We start from the raw sequence: 17615 nt of genomic DNA, 5'->3' as shown, positions 1-17615 counted from the left end.
AGAGTCACACTGGAGCAGCTCTCTTGGCTGCTCTTAACAAACAGGTGGATCAGTGGCTGACCCTGCACCAGCTGGAGATCGGTGTGTGACAACGGCAGCAATCTCATTTCCGCGTTGAATTTGGGAAAGATGACACATGTACCCTGCATGGCACATGTGCTGAATCTAGTTATTCAAAGATTTGTGTCAAAGTACCCAGGCTTAGAGGATGTCCTGAAGCAGGCCATGAAGTTGTGTGGGCATTTCAGGCAGTCTTACACAGCCATGGCACACTTTGCCAAGATTCAGAGGAGAAACAAGTTGCCGGTGATTTGCGATAGCCTCATTTGCGATAGCCCGACTCGCTGGAATTCGACCCTCCCTATGTTTTCTCGCTTGCTAGAACAGGAGAAAGCCGTCACCCAGTACCTCTACAATTTCAGTAGAAGGACACAATCTGGGGAGATGGGGATGTTCTGGCCCAACAACGGCCATCATGCGAAATGCATGCAGGCTCATGCGGCCGTTTGAGGAGGTGACCAACCTGGTGAGTCGCAGTAAGGGCACCATCAGCGACTTGATCCCATACGCATTACTTCCTGGAGCGTGCCGTACGTAGAGTGGTGGATCAAGCTGTGGAGGAGTGTGAAGAGAAACAGTTACGGGAGGAACAGTTGTGGGAGCAATTTTCATCAGAACCAGATGTTTCCTCAATACCTGCGGCAGCACAGAGGGGGGAGGAGGAGGAAGAGTTGTGTGGGGAAAAGGAGTCAGACTCGGATGATGAGGAAGGTGTTTCTTTGGAGGAGGAGGAGGAGACGGTGGTAGAAGAACAACCGCAGCAGGCGTTGCAGGGGGCTTGTGTTGCTCAATGTTCCTGTGGCATTGTTCGTGGCTGGAGGGAGGAGGAGGACTTACCTGACGTCACTGAGGAAGAGGAAGAGGAGATGGATAGTACGTCTGCATCCAACTTTGTGCAGATGGTGTCTTTCATGCTGTTCAGCCTGTTGAAGGACCCCCGTATAAAAAAAACTCAAGGGGAATGAGCTGTACAGTTTGGCCATGCTACTAGACCCTCAGTATAGGCACAAAGTGGTGGACATGTTACCAACTCACCTGAAGACAAAAAGGATACAGCACTTGCAGAACAAGCTGGCAACTATGCTTTACAGTACGTTTAAGAGTGATGTCACAGCACAATGGAATAAAGGTACCACTGCCAGTAATCCTTCTCCCATGTCCACGCAGGCAAGGACAGGATGCTCCAGTGATCTCATGGTGATGTCAGACATGCGGACATTCTTTAGTCCAACGCCTCACCTTTGCACTTCCGGATCCACCCTCCACCAATGCCTGGACCAGCAGGTAGCTGACTACCTGGCCTTAAGTGTGGATGTAGACACTGTGAGCAGCGATGAACCCTTGGACTATTGGGTGCGCAGGCTTGACCTGTGGCCAGAGCTATCACAATTTGCAATCCAACTTCTGTCTTGCCCTGCCTCAAGCGTCCTATCAGAAAGGACCTTCAGCTCAGCTGGAGGCATTGTCACTGAGAAGAGAAGTCGCCTAAGTCACAAAAGTGTTCAGTACCTGACCTTTATCAAAATGAATGAGGCATGGATCCCGGAGGCCTACTGCCTGCCCCAAGACTAAGTCAGTCTCCACACACAGCATCTCTGCCTGCACGCCGTGTGACTGCCTGCCCCAAGACTAAATCGCTCCCCTCACAGCACCTCTGCCCACAGGCCACTTGACTGCCTTCTCCATCAACACCAACAGGGTCCAGGACTCCAGATGGATTCATGAATTTTTAAGGCCGCTGCTAGCAGTGGCTGCTATAATAATTTTTCTGGTGCTTTCTGTACATGCCTGCCTAATTTTTCTGGCTGCACTGCAGCTGCAACAACAAAACAAAAGGCATGTACGTGTGCCAATTCGTATCACAATGATGCAATGACCGCCGGCTATATGAGTGTCTCGGGGGGTGGGCACACCGAAAATAATAAGGTCGTTGCTTCATTGTGGACAGACCAAATTTGATCAGCTGGACAGTCACTGTTTTGTCATTCAGCTACCTCAGCCCATATGGGCTTGAAAACCTCCACGGCCTGCACTCTGGCCATGGTGCGCACCAGTCCAGCACGGCCGTCACAACACAAACAGCTGTTTGCGGTACGTTACACAGTGAGTTTGGTGTGTCAGTGTGAAGCAGTACTCTAATTACACTCCCTGATTGATGTATACACATGCAAGATGTTTTAAAGCACTTTAGGCCTGCAATTTAGCATTCAATGTGATTTCTGCCCTTAAAACACTGCTTTGCGTCCAATCCTGATTTTTTCCCAGGACTTTTGGCATCTATCTCACTCCGCCATGCCCCCCTCCAGGTGTTAGACCCCTTGAAACATCTTTTGCATCACTTTTGTAGCCAGCATACATTTTTCTAAATTTCAAAATTCGCCTCCCCATTGAAGTCTATTGAGGTTCGTGAAACTTCGCACGAACCGAACTTTTACGGACGTTCGCGAACCAAAAATCGGAGGTTCGGGCCATCTCTAGTCATTACATGTCATCTCTTCAGTAAAGATTTATTCTAAAGGTAATTTGACCAAATACTCGAATAACCCACTATAAGTTGTCTGAAAAGTAGCTACTGGGATGCAATTCCAGTAAACTATACTGACAACATGGGCTTCGGCAATAAAATATAACTTTTATTACACATTACTAAAATATATTATAATAATAATAAAATCCCTATAAGGGAAATGGGCAATGTCCTCACAGTGCGCACTGTTATTCTATGCGGTGTTATACACCATAATCACCTTGTCTGTGGTTTTGTAGCTGTGTTTGAACAATTCAGTATTACACGACCAGTGCTGTTCTTTGCATGTGAGAATACAAAGTTAGAGGAAAAGCCTTGGGTTTCACTCACAATTATGACAAGATACATTTTCTCTGCTCTCCATGCAGACAGGTCATTCAGACACACAAGCAGCTGCACTTAAGCTAGTGAGAGCTTTCTCACACACAGGGTTAACAGATGTAAGGAGAGGGATTCTACCTCCCCTCAGAATTTACTGGTCCGTCACCTTGCTCAGCTTGGGCATCAGTAAAGGGTGAAAGGAATTTGATAACAGTAAACAAAGAGGTAAGCAGTGAAATGTATACACCAATACTTAGGAGCACTTCCCAAACTTTTCCTATCTTTGATTGAAAAATTGAAAAAAAATGTTTAATTGATAGTGTTCCTTTAAGAATACAGTGTAACGTGCCGCCTGGACATTTCAACATGTGCACACATCAGTGGCTGTAAGAAGAGCACCTGCTGTAAAATACACAAAGCAATTGAAGGAACAAAAAAGGAGGAAAAGAGGTAAAAATGCAAGCCTAGTCCCCAAATGTAAACAGCAGGGGACACGTGCAATAAAAAAATAACTAAGGGAAGTGCATGTTCATCCATAGTCAAAAGAGTGGACTTCAAGTAGTCCGCCAGTATACATAACAACAGCAATAAGAAATATCAAAATAAGGCCGATGCATATATAACTCAGTAGTCAACACATCCCTAAAAACTAAACCTAGGTATGCCCCCTCTATATATGTCTATCTAACAAACATCCTGACTAATGCTACACAGATCTACCACTAACAAACATCAAACTAGATACAAAAGACAAATCATATTGCTCTGTTTAAAACCCTCTCTGCCTAACGTTCCCAGCCATATAATCCAACCTGTCTCACGTTTCAGTAAGTTTTTACATCTGTCCCCACCCCTAGGAGATTGTTGCACCCCATCAATGACCTGCACTTTCAACTTGAACACAGTGGGCTCGATTTACTAAGACAAATAGCAGGCCTTATCAAAGTTAGCACGCCTTATCAAAGTTAATACGCCTTATCAGAGTAGCATAGTGAGCGCTATGAACCCGCAGGGGCTCAGGGAAGGATGAGTTGAGCTCTCGTCATTGCCAATTACCAGGCATAAGTGTGCTAGGCTACTCTGATAAGACGTGTTAACTTTGATAAGGTGTGCTATTTGTCTTAGTGAATCTAGCCCAGTATGTCTGTACATGTCAAAATGTGCATCTGCTTGTTCACAGTCACCATTTCTTATTGCAGACTTGTGCAAGGAGAGATGATCACGCAAATGCTGAGTGGTCATATCAACATAAGCAAGGCCAAAATGTTGCCACATGCTTGGCAACTCATGCACAGAAATGTACCCTTTTTGCTTGTATGGTCCCTTGGAGGAAGGTCAAGATCCCTCTTAGTCTGCTCAACTTTATCTTTTACAGTGGGTGTCCTCTGAAATGAAAGAAGGGTATGATGTATGAATCCCACAACTTGACGGAAGGATTGTTGCAAGAGGTCCCAATGTTTCCTAACAATGGACCTTAAGCTGCAGGCATTGTAAGTAGGATCAAAGGGGATTCGTGGTTTGCAGGGACGCCTGTGTCTCCGGACCTCTCTTTTCAAAGTGTACTCCAGATAGCCCCTCTGCCTTATTTTTTTCCATTTCTAATAGGTGCTGCTTACACTTATCAGGATTTGACCCAGTTTTGGAAACTCTAGCCAACTGCCCACCTGGAATTTGTTCCCTAACCGACCTTGGATAAAAGCTAGAAGACTCTACAGTAGTAGGGAATTTCTGTTGGTGGGTTTAATATACTAATACATGATAAACCCATCCTGATGTTGTATGACCAAGGGATCTAAAGAAGGGATCAGTTCTAGCTTCACATGGGCTGTCAACCTGATAGTGGGGCATTGTACAATGAAAGACTAATTCTCCAACTGATACTTCCTCTAAAGGCAAAAAAAATATTGTCAGTGTAGCTCCACCAGCGCAAAGCCTGCCAGAGGAAGTGATATACAAATGCCTCCTGATAGAGGCCCATGAAAAGATTTGGGTAGAAGGGGGCCACATTGGATGTGCCCCTTAATTGTTTGTAAAACATGCCTTATAATAAGTCATTCTCTTCCAAAATAATGCACAATCACAAACTTTCTCTGTGGAGGATAGAGATCATACCAGGTGAGTAAGAACCAATCAACCGCCTCTATACCTCCATCATGTGGGATGGAGATGTAGAGGGTCTTAACATCCGATGTGACCAAGTACACTGCCTAATCAAGGACAGCAATTCTAGAAACATCAAAGTGTCTCTCAAGCAGGAACACAGCATGACAACATAAGGCTGAAGAGACTTGTCCAAAAATAAAGCCAATGGAACAAAAACAGAATCCATGCCGGTGACAATTGGTCGATCGTGGACTCTCATGGATTTTGGGAAGAGTGTAAAATGTGGGGTAGCAGGGTGATCCTTTTAAGGAATTTTCTAAGTTCGTTGTCAATCATTTCTTTACTAAGTACCTGATCCAGAACACTACTTGACAGTGGATCACATCTGATTTAGATAGACATCATCTTGAATGAGTTGGCTAAGTATTTCCTCATTAAAATGCTCTGTATCTAGGATAACCACTACATTCCCTTTATCAGCTGCATGAATGGTAATAGTCATGTTTTGCTGTAATTTAGAGCTTGCCTTTTTTTGTTGGCTTAGATTAAATTTGATCTTGGAATGTCCGGTCTTGGTATCCAATTTCTTAATGTCTTCCATCACACAGAAAGAAAACAACTCAATGGCTGGATTGCTTGGTGGTATAAACAAGCTTTTGTTTCTCAAAAAAAGTCCTTAAAGCATAGTTGGCTATCATCCGATTTAGTAACCCTTGTTGGTATAAGGTTTTTGGCAAAAAATACCTTAAAGGGGTTCAGTAGGGTATAAACCCCCCCAAAAAGCATCACTTACCTGGGGCTTCTATTGCGCCCCTGCAGCTATTAAGACCCACCGGGTCACTAAAGCCCCCTCCGTTCGTCGCCACCGGTGACCTACTAATTATTCGTCTAACTAGATGAATAGCACTGCGTCTGCACTGCCATGGCTGTGTGCGTCCTTGCTCTTGCTTGCATCATAGGGAGCTTACTGTGCAGGCACAGAACAAAGTTTTCATGTACTGCGCTTGCGCAGTAAGCTCTCAATGACATGCACGAGAGCGAGGATGCGCACTGCCATGGCCATGCAGCCGCAGTGCTATTCATCTAGTTAGACAAACAATTAGCAGGTCACCGGCGGCAATGAACAGAGGGGGCTTCAGTGATGGCCTGGGACTTAATAGCTGCAGGAGGCCCCAAGTAAGTGACGCCTTTTTTTTTTAATACTCCACAGAACACCATTAAGCTTGAAGACTTTAAAAAATGGTAAAACTTCTATTCTATTTGAAAGAAGTCCAGAAATTGGGTAGGGCAAAATGACAAACCATGACTTAGGGCCTTAGTTTCTTTCTCAGGTAGAGAATACAAGGAATTGTTCACAACCGATTGCGGACTGGATTTCTATTCTGTCTCAGATGCCCGTTTGCACCTACATTTGACTCTCTTGCCACCTCATTGTCTTTTTGTTGGTGTCTGGGAGCGACATCCCTCTAGGATGAAGGCTCATCACTTGAGCCACCTTCACTACCTGACTGAGAGGAGCCACCTATTATTTTTCCTGGCTAATGAGGCTTATGAAGTGTATTTCCTGGTGGCCTTCTTCTGCTTTTTGCCAGGCATATATGTAACCAGATGTATAATCTTTACTGTCTCTGTAAAACTTTAACTTCTTACTCACCTCTCCATTTTTAATATAAGACTCCATCTTGAGCTTTAACTGATCCATGAAAGTCTAAAATTCATCAGCAGGGAGTAATGTTTGCTCATTCTCTATTCTCTTGATCTTCGCAGGATAGGGAGCTTGTGTTGTATCCTTGCCACTGTCCGTTCCATTGCATCGAAGCATGCCTTAATCCAGATGCATTCCCACACTGAAGAAAAGTCTCCATCTTTGGGAGACAGGAGTGGTGCCACCTTGGCTGGAGCATGTCTTGAAATGCAGCTGGAACAATGATACTAAGTATTGATCGGAACAGCTGAATTCCGATTTCGCCGAAATTCGGTATACCGCAGGCTAAAACCGAATTTCGTGTTCTAAATTTTCCTGTTCCAAATGCATTTCTATTGAATTAAATGGTGCCAACTTCCATGGTTAATTGTAAAGCATTTTTGTGAAAAGACCTTATAGTTTTTGAGCAAATCGATTTCAAAGTTTCATAGGAAAAATGGTTTTAAACTGTGTAAAATGACATTGCTGCAGTACAGGTTACTGCATTCCGAGTTCTGTATAAATATTGCATACATGAAAACAGACAGCGTGGGGTCCCCCCTACAGAGTCTCTGTAACCCCTTATCTCCCATACAGGCTGGGATAGCCAGAATGCGGAGCCCCGGCCGACTGGGGCTTCGCACCCTGAGCTATACCAGCCCGCATGGTCCATGATATGAGGGGCTCTGGAGGAGAGGGGTGGCCAAGCCTTCGCCTCTCCCTGGAGTCCTTGCCCAATTCATGAACAAGGGGCTCTTCCCCACCTCCGGTGCCCCAGGAGGAGGTGGGGGCCGCTTACGTCCTGGGGGTGGTTCATGGTGCCATGTCGGGAGTCCCCTTTAACAAGCGGATCACCGGAGGCTGCCCCCTCCCCAGGAGAAATGAGTATAAGGGTACACAGTATCCTTTACCCATTTCCACAAAGAGTTAAAAAAATAAAAAGACGACAACGAAAAATGTCCTTTATTGTTCTAGATTAACCAGGGATACTTACTGTAACGATTGGTGTCAGCACACAGAGAGAATCTGATTATCGGTGATATGCAGTATCACCAACAATGCAGATATATACCTGATTATTGATTATCTGCAGAATCACCAATAATACAAGTATAACTAACCTCTGGTCACCTGATAACGTGTAAGTGTTTGGTGCAACAGTGGATGAGCATGGACCATCTGAGGAGCAGGTGGCCCTTGACTGTATGAGGAGTATCTCCTTGGTAAAGAGCTGGAGATAACCAGAGAGCCAGTGATCCCCTGACCAGCTGGGAATCAGACTCTACTGCAGTCAAAGGACTCCTATGGAATAGAGTCCCTGACTGGACTGCAGAGAACCCCCTCTGAGAGGCAGGGAGTCTCTGCAGCTACCTGACACCTAACCGGGTGGTGTCACAGGTAGTACAGACAGGCTGATCACCCAAGGAGTGAGTGACATGCAGAAGGGTCGGCCAGGCCGGGTTGGCAACACACGAGCAGATAAGGTACAGAGACAGAAGGCTGATTCGGTAACCAGGTACAGGCAGGGTCGGCAACAGGTAATCAGATGTGCATAGGTACTGAATCAGATAGCAGGAGAGAGGTCAAGAGAGCAATAGATCATGACAGATATCAAGCAGAGGCCTAGTCTAGAGTGTGAGGTCCGTGGTCTCAACACTCAGGAACTGGTCTAAAGAATAACACAGTACTGACACAGTATCCCTAAGCTTGGGTGTGAGGTCCATGGTCACAACACCCTGGAACTGGTTTAAAGAATAACACAGCAATGACACGGTATTCCTAAACTTGGGTGTGTGGTCCTTGGTCACAACACCCTGGAACTGGTCTAAAGAATAACACAGAACTGACACAGTATCCCTAAGCTTGGGTGTGAGGTCCGTGGTCACAACACCCTGGAACTGGTCTAAAGTATAACACAGTACTGACACAGTATCCCTAGGCTTGGGTGTGAGGTCCGTGGTCACAACACCCTGGAACTGGTCTAAAGTATAACACAGCAATAATACAGTAATCTGGCTAAGTGTGAATTCTCAGGTCCACTTGGTTCTAACACACTGTGGGATCTGACTATGCTCTGAGTACTAACACATAAGCATTCGCAACGGTAGACAACTTGAGACTGACCAGCGAGATCTATATATAGGACAGCACACCTCGGCGCCACCCAGCGCTGCTCAGCCAATAACGATCTGTGCTGGGATCAGCTGATCAAGCTGATCAGCTGATCCCTCTCCTCTTGGCATAAAGGTCCTGCCTTCCAGCGCGCGCGCGTAGCTCTCCATCTGTGTGCACTAGAAGGCTCAGATACACCAGACGCATGCTGCTGAGCGGAAACCGCCGGTCTGAATGCGGAGACAGCTGCCTCACCACCAGACCGCGTGGCGGCATCTCCGCAATCCTTTACAGTACTCCGGAAACTTCCCACCAGGTTTCCCAGGATGTGAGTCATGAAACTCTTTCTTTAATTCATCCGCATACATGCGACAATCTGGCACCCAAGTTCTTTCTTCAACACCATAACCCTTCCAGTGAACCAGGTACTGTACGGAATTCTGCACTAAGCGAGAGTCTAGAATCTTTTCAATCTCATATTCAGGTTGGTCATCAACCAACACAGGGGGGGGGGGGGGGGGGGAGGAACCCACGTGCACTGCCGGCTTTAACAGAGACACATGGAATGATCTCACACGTCGCATGCTGGCTGGGAGATCAATAGCATAAGTGACATTGTTAATTTTTCTGGTCACTGGAAAAGGTCCTATAAATCTAGGACCTAATTTGGGTGACAGTTGCTTCAAGGCCAAATGCCGAGTGGATACCCACACCAAGTTTCCTGGGGAGAATTTCCACTCTACAGACCGCCTTTTGTCTGCCTGCTTTTTCTGGGTTTGGAAGGCTTTCCCCAAGTTTCTTTTAACCATTCCCCAAATCTCCTTCAAAGCCCTTTGCCAATCCTCCAGGGCCGGGAATGGTGTAGATGCCACTGGTAACGGGGCAAACTTGGAAGTTCTTCCCGATACTATCTGGAAGGGGGAAAACCCTGAAGAGGAACTCTTCAGGTTGTTGTGCGCAAATTCCGCAAACGGCAAAAATTTTACCCAATTGGATTGTGCATCTGCCACATAACATCTAAGAAATTGTTCCAGGGAGTTGGTTAACTCTCTCGGTCTGACCATTGGTCTGTGGGTGGTAGCCTGATGAGAATGCGAGATCCATGTCTAGTTGATGTCAAAACGCTCTCCAGAATTTAGAATTTAGACACAAATTGGACTCCCCGATCTGACACTATGTTTTCCGGAATGCCATGCAGCCAGAAAATATGCTGGTTGAAGAGATCAGCCAACTCCTGGGCTGAGGGGAGTCCTTTCAAGGGGACAAAGTGAGCCATCTTACTGAATCTGTCCACTACCACCCAAATGTCCGTCTTGCCCTCAGACCTGGGGAGTTCACCAACAAAATCCATGGACAAGTGAGTCCAGGGTTTACTTGGGACTGGTAAAGCTTGTAAAGTATCAACGGGGGCCTGACGAGAAGGTTTACTCCTAGCACACACTGCACACTCCCTTACAAACTCCTTACAGTCTGTTGCCAATGTGGGCCACCAAGCACATCTGGCCAGAAGATCTTGAGTTCTGGTGGCCCCAGGATGACCAGCATTCTTGTGAGAATGGAACAACTGTAATAATTGTAGATGGAAAGGCAGTGAAACAAACATAACCCCGTCAGGCTTTCCCTCTGGAACGTCCTGTTGGTAGGGGCTCGAAAGTGACTGTCCAATCTTTCCAGGTCTCAGTGGCTGCCAACACCACCTTCTGAGGTAGAATGGTCTCAGAGGCTGAGGGCTGTACCATCTCTGGCTCAAAACACCTGGACAAGGCGTCGGCCTTAACGTTTTTACTGCCATGAGTATACGTAATTACAAATCTGAATCTTGAGAAAAACAAAGACCACCGGGCCTGACAGGGCTAAGTCTCTTGGCACCCTCTATGTACTCCAAATTTTTATGATCTGTATAAACTGTAATAGTGTGTTCTGCGCCTTCTAACCAATGTTGCCATTCCTCAAAGGCCAACTTGATGGCCAAAAGCTCCCGGTTGCCTATGTCGTAGTTTTTTTCCGCAGGTGAAAACCTACGAGAGAAGTAGGCGCATGGGTGGAGTTTACCTTGTAAACCCGATCGCTGAGACAATACAGCCCCCACCCCCACCTCGGAAGCATCTACCTCCACGATGAAGGGAAAGGTGACATCCACATGTCTCAATATGGGTGCAGAGCTGAACAGTTTTTTCAGTGTCGAAAAGGCAGTATGTGCTTCTTCTGTCCAGTGGTAAGTATCAACCCCCTTTTTGGTGAGACTGGTAAGGGGCATGTGAGGAAACGCGGAAAAGCCGCCGCAAGGGCTCAGAGTGAGGCGGCTTTTCCGCGTCTAACATGGCGGCACAACGTGAAGAAACCGCCGCATGCCGCATGGGCAGAGCGGTGGAGTCCGCGTTGGATGCGGCGGATTGTACGCATGGCAAAGCAGCTGGCATTGCGGCTGGACACGGGGAAAACGCCGCTCGCTTAGAGAGCGGGGCGGCGGTCCCCGCGTCTGAATAAGTGGTCACATTGCAAGACATGTCTGGTGTGGCTGGGACTGCTAGTCCACAGGCTCAGAAGGACGCGCGCGCGCTGAGAGGCAGAGCTTATATGACAGCCAGAAAAGGGTCAGCTGACCAGGCGGGTCAGCTGACATTTTCACCACCTGCCATTCGTCCAGCTCTTAGGGGAGGCGCTGGAGAGCGCTTTGCTATATATACTGGGTGCTGGTCATTCCCTGGTTGTCTGCCGTGGCGATCACTACGTGGTAGCACTCAGACCTTGTCTGTATCTGTGTTCTAGCATAGTTTCCAAAGGTGTTGACGATCAAGGAACTCACACCTTAGCATTAGGAATATTGAACTGTATTATTTGTTATGACCTTCTGCCTGTCTGACCATTCCTCTGAACTCTGATTCTGTACCTCGCTATTTTTGTTACCCTGTTGCCAATCTCTGCTCGTTCCTGGACTCTGTATTGGCCTCCTGATTCTGTACTGTGCTATTCTGATACTCCGTTGCCAAACCCTGTCTGTTTATTGGATTCCGTATCTGCCTCCTGAATCTGTACCTTATCTGTCTGTGTGTTAATGACCTGGCTTGCCGACCCCGAGAACTGGCCTTACTGTTAGAGGCAGTTCCCAGACCTGTTAGTGACACCCTCTCCCTCGGGTGTCACTCTCGCTCTGTCCTTCCTCCCCTCAGCCTAGCTCCTCCCCCCTGGAGAATCTAGGCCAGAGGAAGGAACATACTTCTAGAGAAGTACTCAAAGTATACTGTTGCATCTAAACACTCACTTGTTCTATCAGGTGTCCAGAGGTTAGTAGATATATCTGATTATCGGTGATACTGCAGATCTCCAATAATCGGGTATATTCTGTATTCTCAGTGAGACTGCAGTTCACCGGTAATCAGACCCTCTCTGTGTTACACCGATTGTTACAGAACGGCAGACCAAAAAATACAAATGGACGCACACACTGTTCAACTGGGCGCACTTGCCACTTCAGTGGACAACATCAATCAAGTGCTGGGTAGTCACAAGACTATGATTGAAGCCTTGTCTGGTTCTTTACAAGCCCTCCAGACAGCAGTGGATGAGGTGAGATCCCCTCCTAGCTCTGACATGTGTTTGTCTGTACCTGAGAAATTTTCTGGTCACAGATCAGACTTCCGAAATTTTAGAAATAGAGTGTTATCTTACTTTGAGATTAGATCATTAAGACTTTGTTATCAGGCGATTCTCAGACGTGGGCGTACAGTTTGCCCACCGGGGATTTGGCCCTCTCTTCAGTGGATGAATTTTTTAAAGCCATGGCAGTAATTTACGATGACCCAGACCTTGCCGCGACCTCTGAGCGGAAGCTCAAGCTCTTGCGTCAAGGCAAGGGTCCGGTCGAAGATTACACAGCCGAATTTAGGAGATGGTCAGTTTCAGCCAGGTGGGACACCTATGCCCTATTAGATTGCTTCTTATCAGGGTTGTCGGATGAGGTTTCAGATCTCATGTTAAGTCTGCCTGAACCTAAGACAGTTGATGAGGCCATTTCATCGGCCATTCGAGTCGATCGCAGATTGCGCTATCAAAAACAAACCCGGGGTAGTAGTCATGTAAGAATGGTGTCCAACGCTGCACCTCCAGTAACTCCACCTCCTCCTGTCTCGCCTTCACCCGAACCAATGCAAATTGGTCGGTCGAAACTATCCCAAGTGGAGCGAAGACGCAGGATGTCTGAGCGGCTGTGTCTTTACTGCGCAGAGGTGGGTCATAGAGTACGTAATTGTATTAACAAGCCGGGAAACGCTATCGCCTAGGAGTTGTAGGGGGTAGCACCCTAGGCACGCAGCTTTTACCCCTAGAAGATAAACGGTTTCTTCTTCCCTGTACAGTCACATGGGAAGATAAAACTGAGGGTACTGAGGCTATTGTTGATTCAGGCTCTGCAGCTAATTTTATGGATTTTGAATTTGCAAAGAAATTGGGTATTCTGTTCACCCCAGTAAAACCACCCATTCAGGTTATGGCAGTAGATGATTCCCCCCTACAAAGTAATCATCCGCTGTCCCAGACACCAGAGGTGGAAGTCACTATAGGGGTGTTACATAAAGAGAGACTACAGTTTTTTGTGTTACACATGACCACAGTCATCCTTGGCATGCCATGGCTGCACTTACACTCTCCACAGATTCATTGGGCTACCGGTCAGCTAACTAGCTGGTCAACCCACTGTTTTCAGCAGTGTTTAGGTAGAGTGACACTGGGCGAGACCAGGATCCAGTTGGAGGGGGTACCAGTACAATATTCCGAGTATTCTGATGTGTTCTGTCCCAAGGCTGCAGACAAGTTACCTCCACATCGCCCCTTTGATTGCCCCATCGATCTCCGATCAGGTTGTGTGCCCCCTAGGGGCCATCTTTACAATTTGTCTGGTCCAGAGAAAGTAACCACGCAGGAATACATTCGTGAAAATGTAGCCAAGGGGTTCATTCGCCCTTCCCGGTCACCTGCTGGCGCAGGTTTCTTTTTTGTTAAGAAAAAAGACGGAGGCCTGCGGCCTTGCATTGATTACCGGGGCCTGTATAAAATCACAGTAAAGAATCACTACCCGTTGCCCTTGATAGATGACTTGTTTACACAGATAACCGACGCTAAGATCTTTTCAAAATTGGATTTACGGGGTGCATACAACCTGGTGCGGATCAGAAAGGGCGATGAATGGAAGACGGCCTTTAACACGCCCGACGGGCATTACGAGTACCTGGTGAAGCCCTTCGGGCTGTGTAACGCCCCGGCCGTCTTTCAGGAACTGATTAATGAGGTATTCAGGGAGGTATTGGGCAGGTTCGTGTTGTTTTACCTAGATGATATACTTATTTTTTCCAACAACCTCTCTGAGCACAGGACACATGTCAAGTTTGTATTGGATAAACTAAGACAAAACATGCTTTACGCTAAATTGGAGAAATGCATCTTCGAGGTAACATCTGTCACCTTTTTAGGGTACATAATTTCCACCTCAGGCCTGTCTATGGATCCTGCCAAGATCTCTGCTGTGTTGGAATGGCCTCAACCAGTGGGGTTAAAATCTCTTCAGAGATTTTTAGGCTTTGCCAATTACTATAGAAGGTTCATAAAGGGGTACTCCACTGTCATTGCACCCCTCACTAGTCTCACTAGGAAAGGGGCAGATACTACCCACTGGTCTCCAGAGGCTCTGCATGCATTCTCCACACTGAAAGATTTGTTTTGCTCTGCACCCATCCTGAGACACGTTGACACCTCCTATCCCTTTATTGTTGAGGTGGACGCCTCGGAGGTCGGGGTAGGGGCTGTGCTGTCCCAGCGGTCAGGGTTGCAGGGTAGATTGCACCCATGTGCCTATTTTTCTCGTAGGTTCTCTCCGGCAGAGAGAAACTACGATATAGGCAACAGGGAGCTCCTGGCCATCAAATTGGCATTTGAAGAATAGTGCCATTGGTTGGAAGGAGCAGAACATACGATTACAGTTTACACTGACCACAAAAATTTAGAATATATTGAGGGAGCCAAGAGATTAAGCCCCCGGCAGGCTCGATGGTCATTGTTTTTCTCGAGATTCAGATTTATGATTACGTACACCCCAGGGAGCAAAAACATTAAGGCAGATGCCCTGTTTAGATGCTTTGAGCCAGAGACAGCACAGCCCTCCCTCCCAGAGACCATTGTCCCACAGAGACTGGTATTAGCTACAACTGAGACTTGGGAAGATTGGACAGAGACTTTAGGTCCTTTTTAGCAGGACATCCCAGAGGGGAAGCCAAAAGGGGTTATGTTTATTCCACTGCCATTTCGCCTTCAGATTTTGCAGATGTTCCATTCACACAGGAATGCGGGACACCCTGGGGCCTCCAGAACACAGGACCTTGTAGCCAGATGCGCTTGGTGGCCATCTCTGGCAGCCGATTATAAAGAGTTTGTTAGGGAGTGTGTGGTGTGTGCGAGGAGTAAGCCCTCCCGACTGGCAAGTGGGAAGATTGCAGTCCTTGCCCACCCCGAGTGAACCATGGACCTACTTATCCATGGATTTTGTGGGTGAGCTCCCAAGGTCTGAGGGCATGTCGGTCATTTGGGTGGCAGTCGACCGCTTTAGTAAAATGGCCCATTTTGTGCCCTTGAAAGGACTCCCCTCAGCCCAGGAATTAGCCGATTTGTTCATCATCCACGTTTTCCGATTGCATGGCATTCCAGAAAACATCATGTCAGATAGGGGAGTCCAATTTGTTTCCAGATTTTGGAGGGCATTCTGTCACCAAATGGGCATGGAACTGTCATTTTTGTCAGGATATCACCCACAGACCAATGGCCAGACGGAAAGAGTCAACCAATCATTGGAACAGTTTTTGAGGTGTTACGTTGCAGAAGCACAAAATGATTGGGTCAAGTTTTTACCCTTCGCAGAATTTGCGCACAATAATTTGAAAAGTTCCTCTTCTGGATTTTGTCCATTCCAGGTAGTGACCGGGAAGTTGCCTAAATTCTCCCCATTGTCAGTGGCCTCCACTCCGTTTCCAGCTCTGGAGGCCTGGCAAAGGTCATTTAAAGATATATGGTGGATTGTGAAAAATAATTTGGAGAAGGCGTTTCAAAGTCAAAAAGGTCAAGCTGACAAGAGACGTTCCTTAGAGTGGAGGTTTTTGCCAGGAGATTTAGTCTGGGTGTATACACGTCACTTGACCTTGAAAGAGCCCTCGGTTAAGTTGGGGCCCAGGTATGTGGGTCCATTCCCAGTAACCAGAAAGATCAACGATGTCACTTATGCCATTGACCTCCCTGCCAGTATGCGCGGCGTAAGATCCTTTCACGTGTCCCTGCTTAAACCAGCAGTTCATGTAGGTCCCACTCCTCCTCCTCCTGTGATGATAGATGACCAACCTGAGTATGAAGTAGAGAAGATTTTAGACTCTCGCATAGTCCAGAACTCAGTACAATATCTGGTTCATTGAAAAGGGTATGGTGTTGAGGAGAGATCATGGGTACCTGAATGTCGTATGCATGCTGACAAATTAAGAAGGGAGTTCCACGCGTTGCATCCTGAGAAGCCTGGTAGGAGCTGTCCGGAGTCCACTCCTCAGGGGCGGGGGGTACTGTGAGGAAACGCGGAAAAGCCGCCGCAAGGGCTCAGAGTGAGGCGGCTGTTTCTGCGTCTAACAAGGCGGCACAACGCGAAGAAACCGCCGCATGGGCAGAGCGGTGGAGTCCGCGTTGGATGCGGCGGATTGTACGCATGGCAAAGCAGCTGGCATTGCGGCTGGACACGGGGAAACCGCCGCTTGCTTAGAGAGCGCGGCGGCGGTCCCCGCGCCTGAATCAGTGGTCACATTGCAAGACATGTGTGGTGTGGCTGGGACTGCTAGTCCACACAGGCTCAGAAGGACGCGCGCGCGCGCTGAGAGGCAGAGCTTATATGACAGCCAGAAAAGGGTCAGCTGACCAGGCGGGTCAGCTGACATTTTTACCACCTGCTATTGGTCCAGCTCTTAGGGAAGGCGCTGGAGAGCGCTTTGCTATATATACTGGGTGCTGGTCATTCTCTGGTTGTCTGCCGCTGCGATCACTACGTGGTAGCACTCAGACCTTGTCTGTATCTGTGTTCTAGCATAGTTTCCAAAGGTGTTGACGATCAAGGAACTCACACCTTAGCATTAGGAATATTGAACTGTATTATTTGTTATGACCTTCTGTCTGTCTGACCATTCCTCTGAACTCTGATTCTGTACCTCGCTATTTCTGTTACCCTGTTGCCAATCTCTGCTCGTTCCTGGACTCTGTATTGGCCTCCTGATTCTGTACTGTGCTATTCTGATACTCCGTTGCCAAACCCTGTCTGTTTATTGGATTCCGTATCTGCCTCCTGAATCTGTACCTTATCTGTCTGTGTGTTAATGACCTGGCTTGCCGACCCCGAGAACTGGCCTTACTGTTAGAGGCAGTTCCCAGACCTGTTAGTGACACCCCCTCCCTCGTGTGTCACTCTCGCTCTGTCCTTCCTCCCCTCAGCCTAGCTCCTCCCCCCTGGAGAGTCTAGGCCAGAGGAAGGAACATACTTCTGGAGAAGTACTCACAGTATACTGTTGCATCTAAACACTCACTTGTTCTATCAGGTGTCCAGAGTTTAGTAGATATATCTGATTATCGGTGATACTGCAGATCACCAATAATCGGGTATATTCTGTATTCTCGGTGAGACTGCAGTTCACCAGTAATCAGACCCTCTCTGTGTTACACCGATCGTTACAGGCGAGACCACAGTAGAGTACCCTTTTATAACCCTCCTGTAGTAGTTGGCAAAGCCCAAAAACCTTT

Source organism: Hyperolius riggenbachi, chromosome 5, assembly GCF_040937935.1.
Source record: "Hyperolius riggenbachi isolate aHypRig1 chromosome 5, aHypRig1.pri, whole genome shotgun sequence".
Classification (NCBI taxonomy): Eukaryota; Metazoa; Chordata; class Amphibia; order Anura; family Hyperoliidae; genus Hyperolius; species Hyperolius riggenbachi.
The sequence above is the reverse complement of the archived record's forward strand: the minus strand, read 5'-3'. Positions refer to the sequence as shown.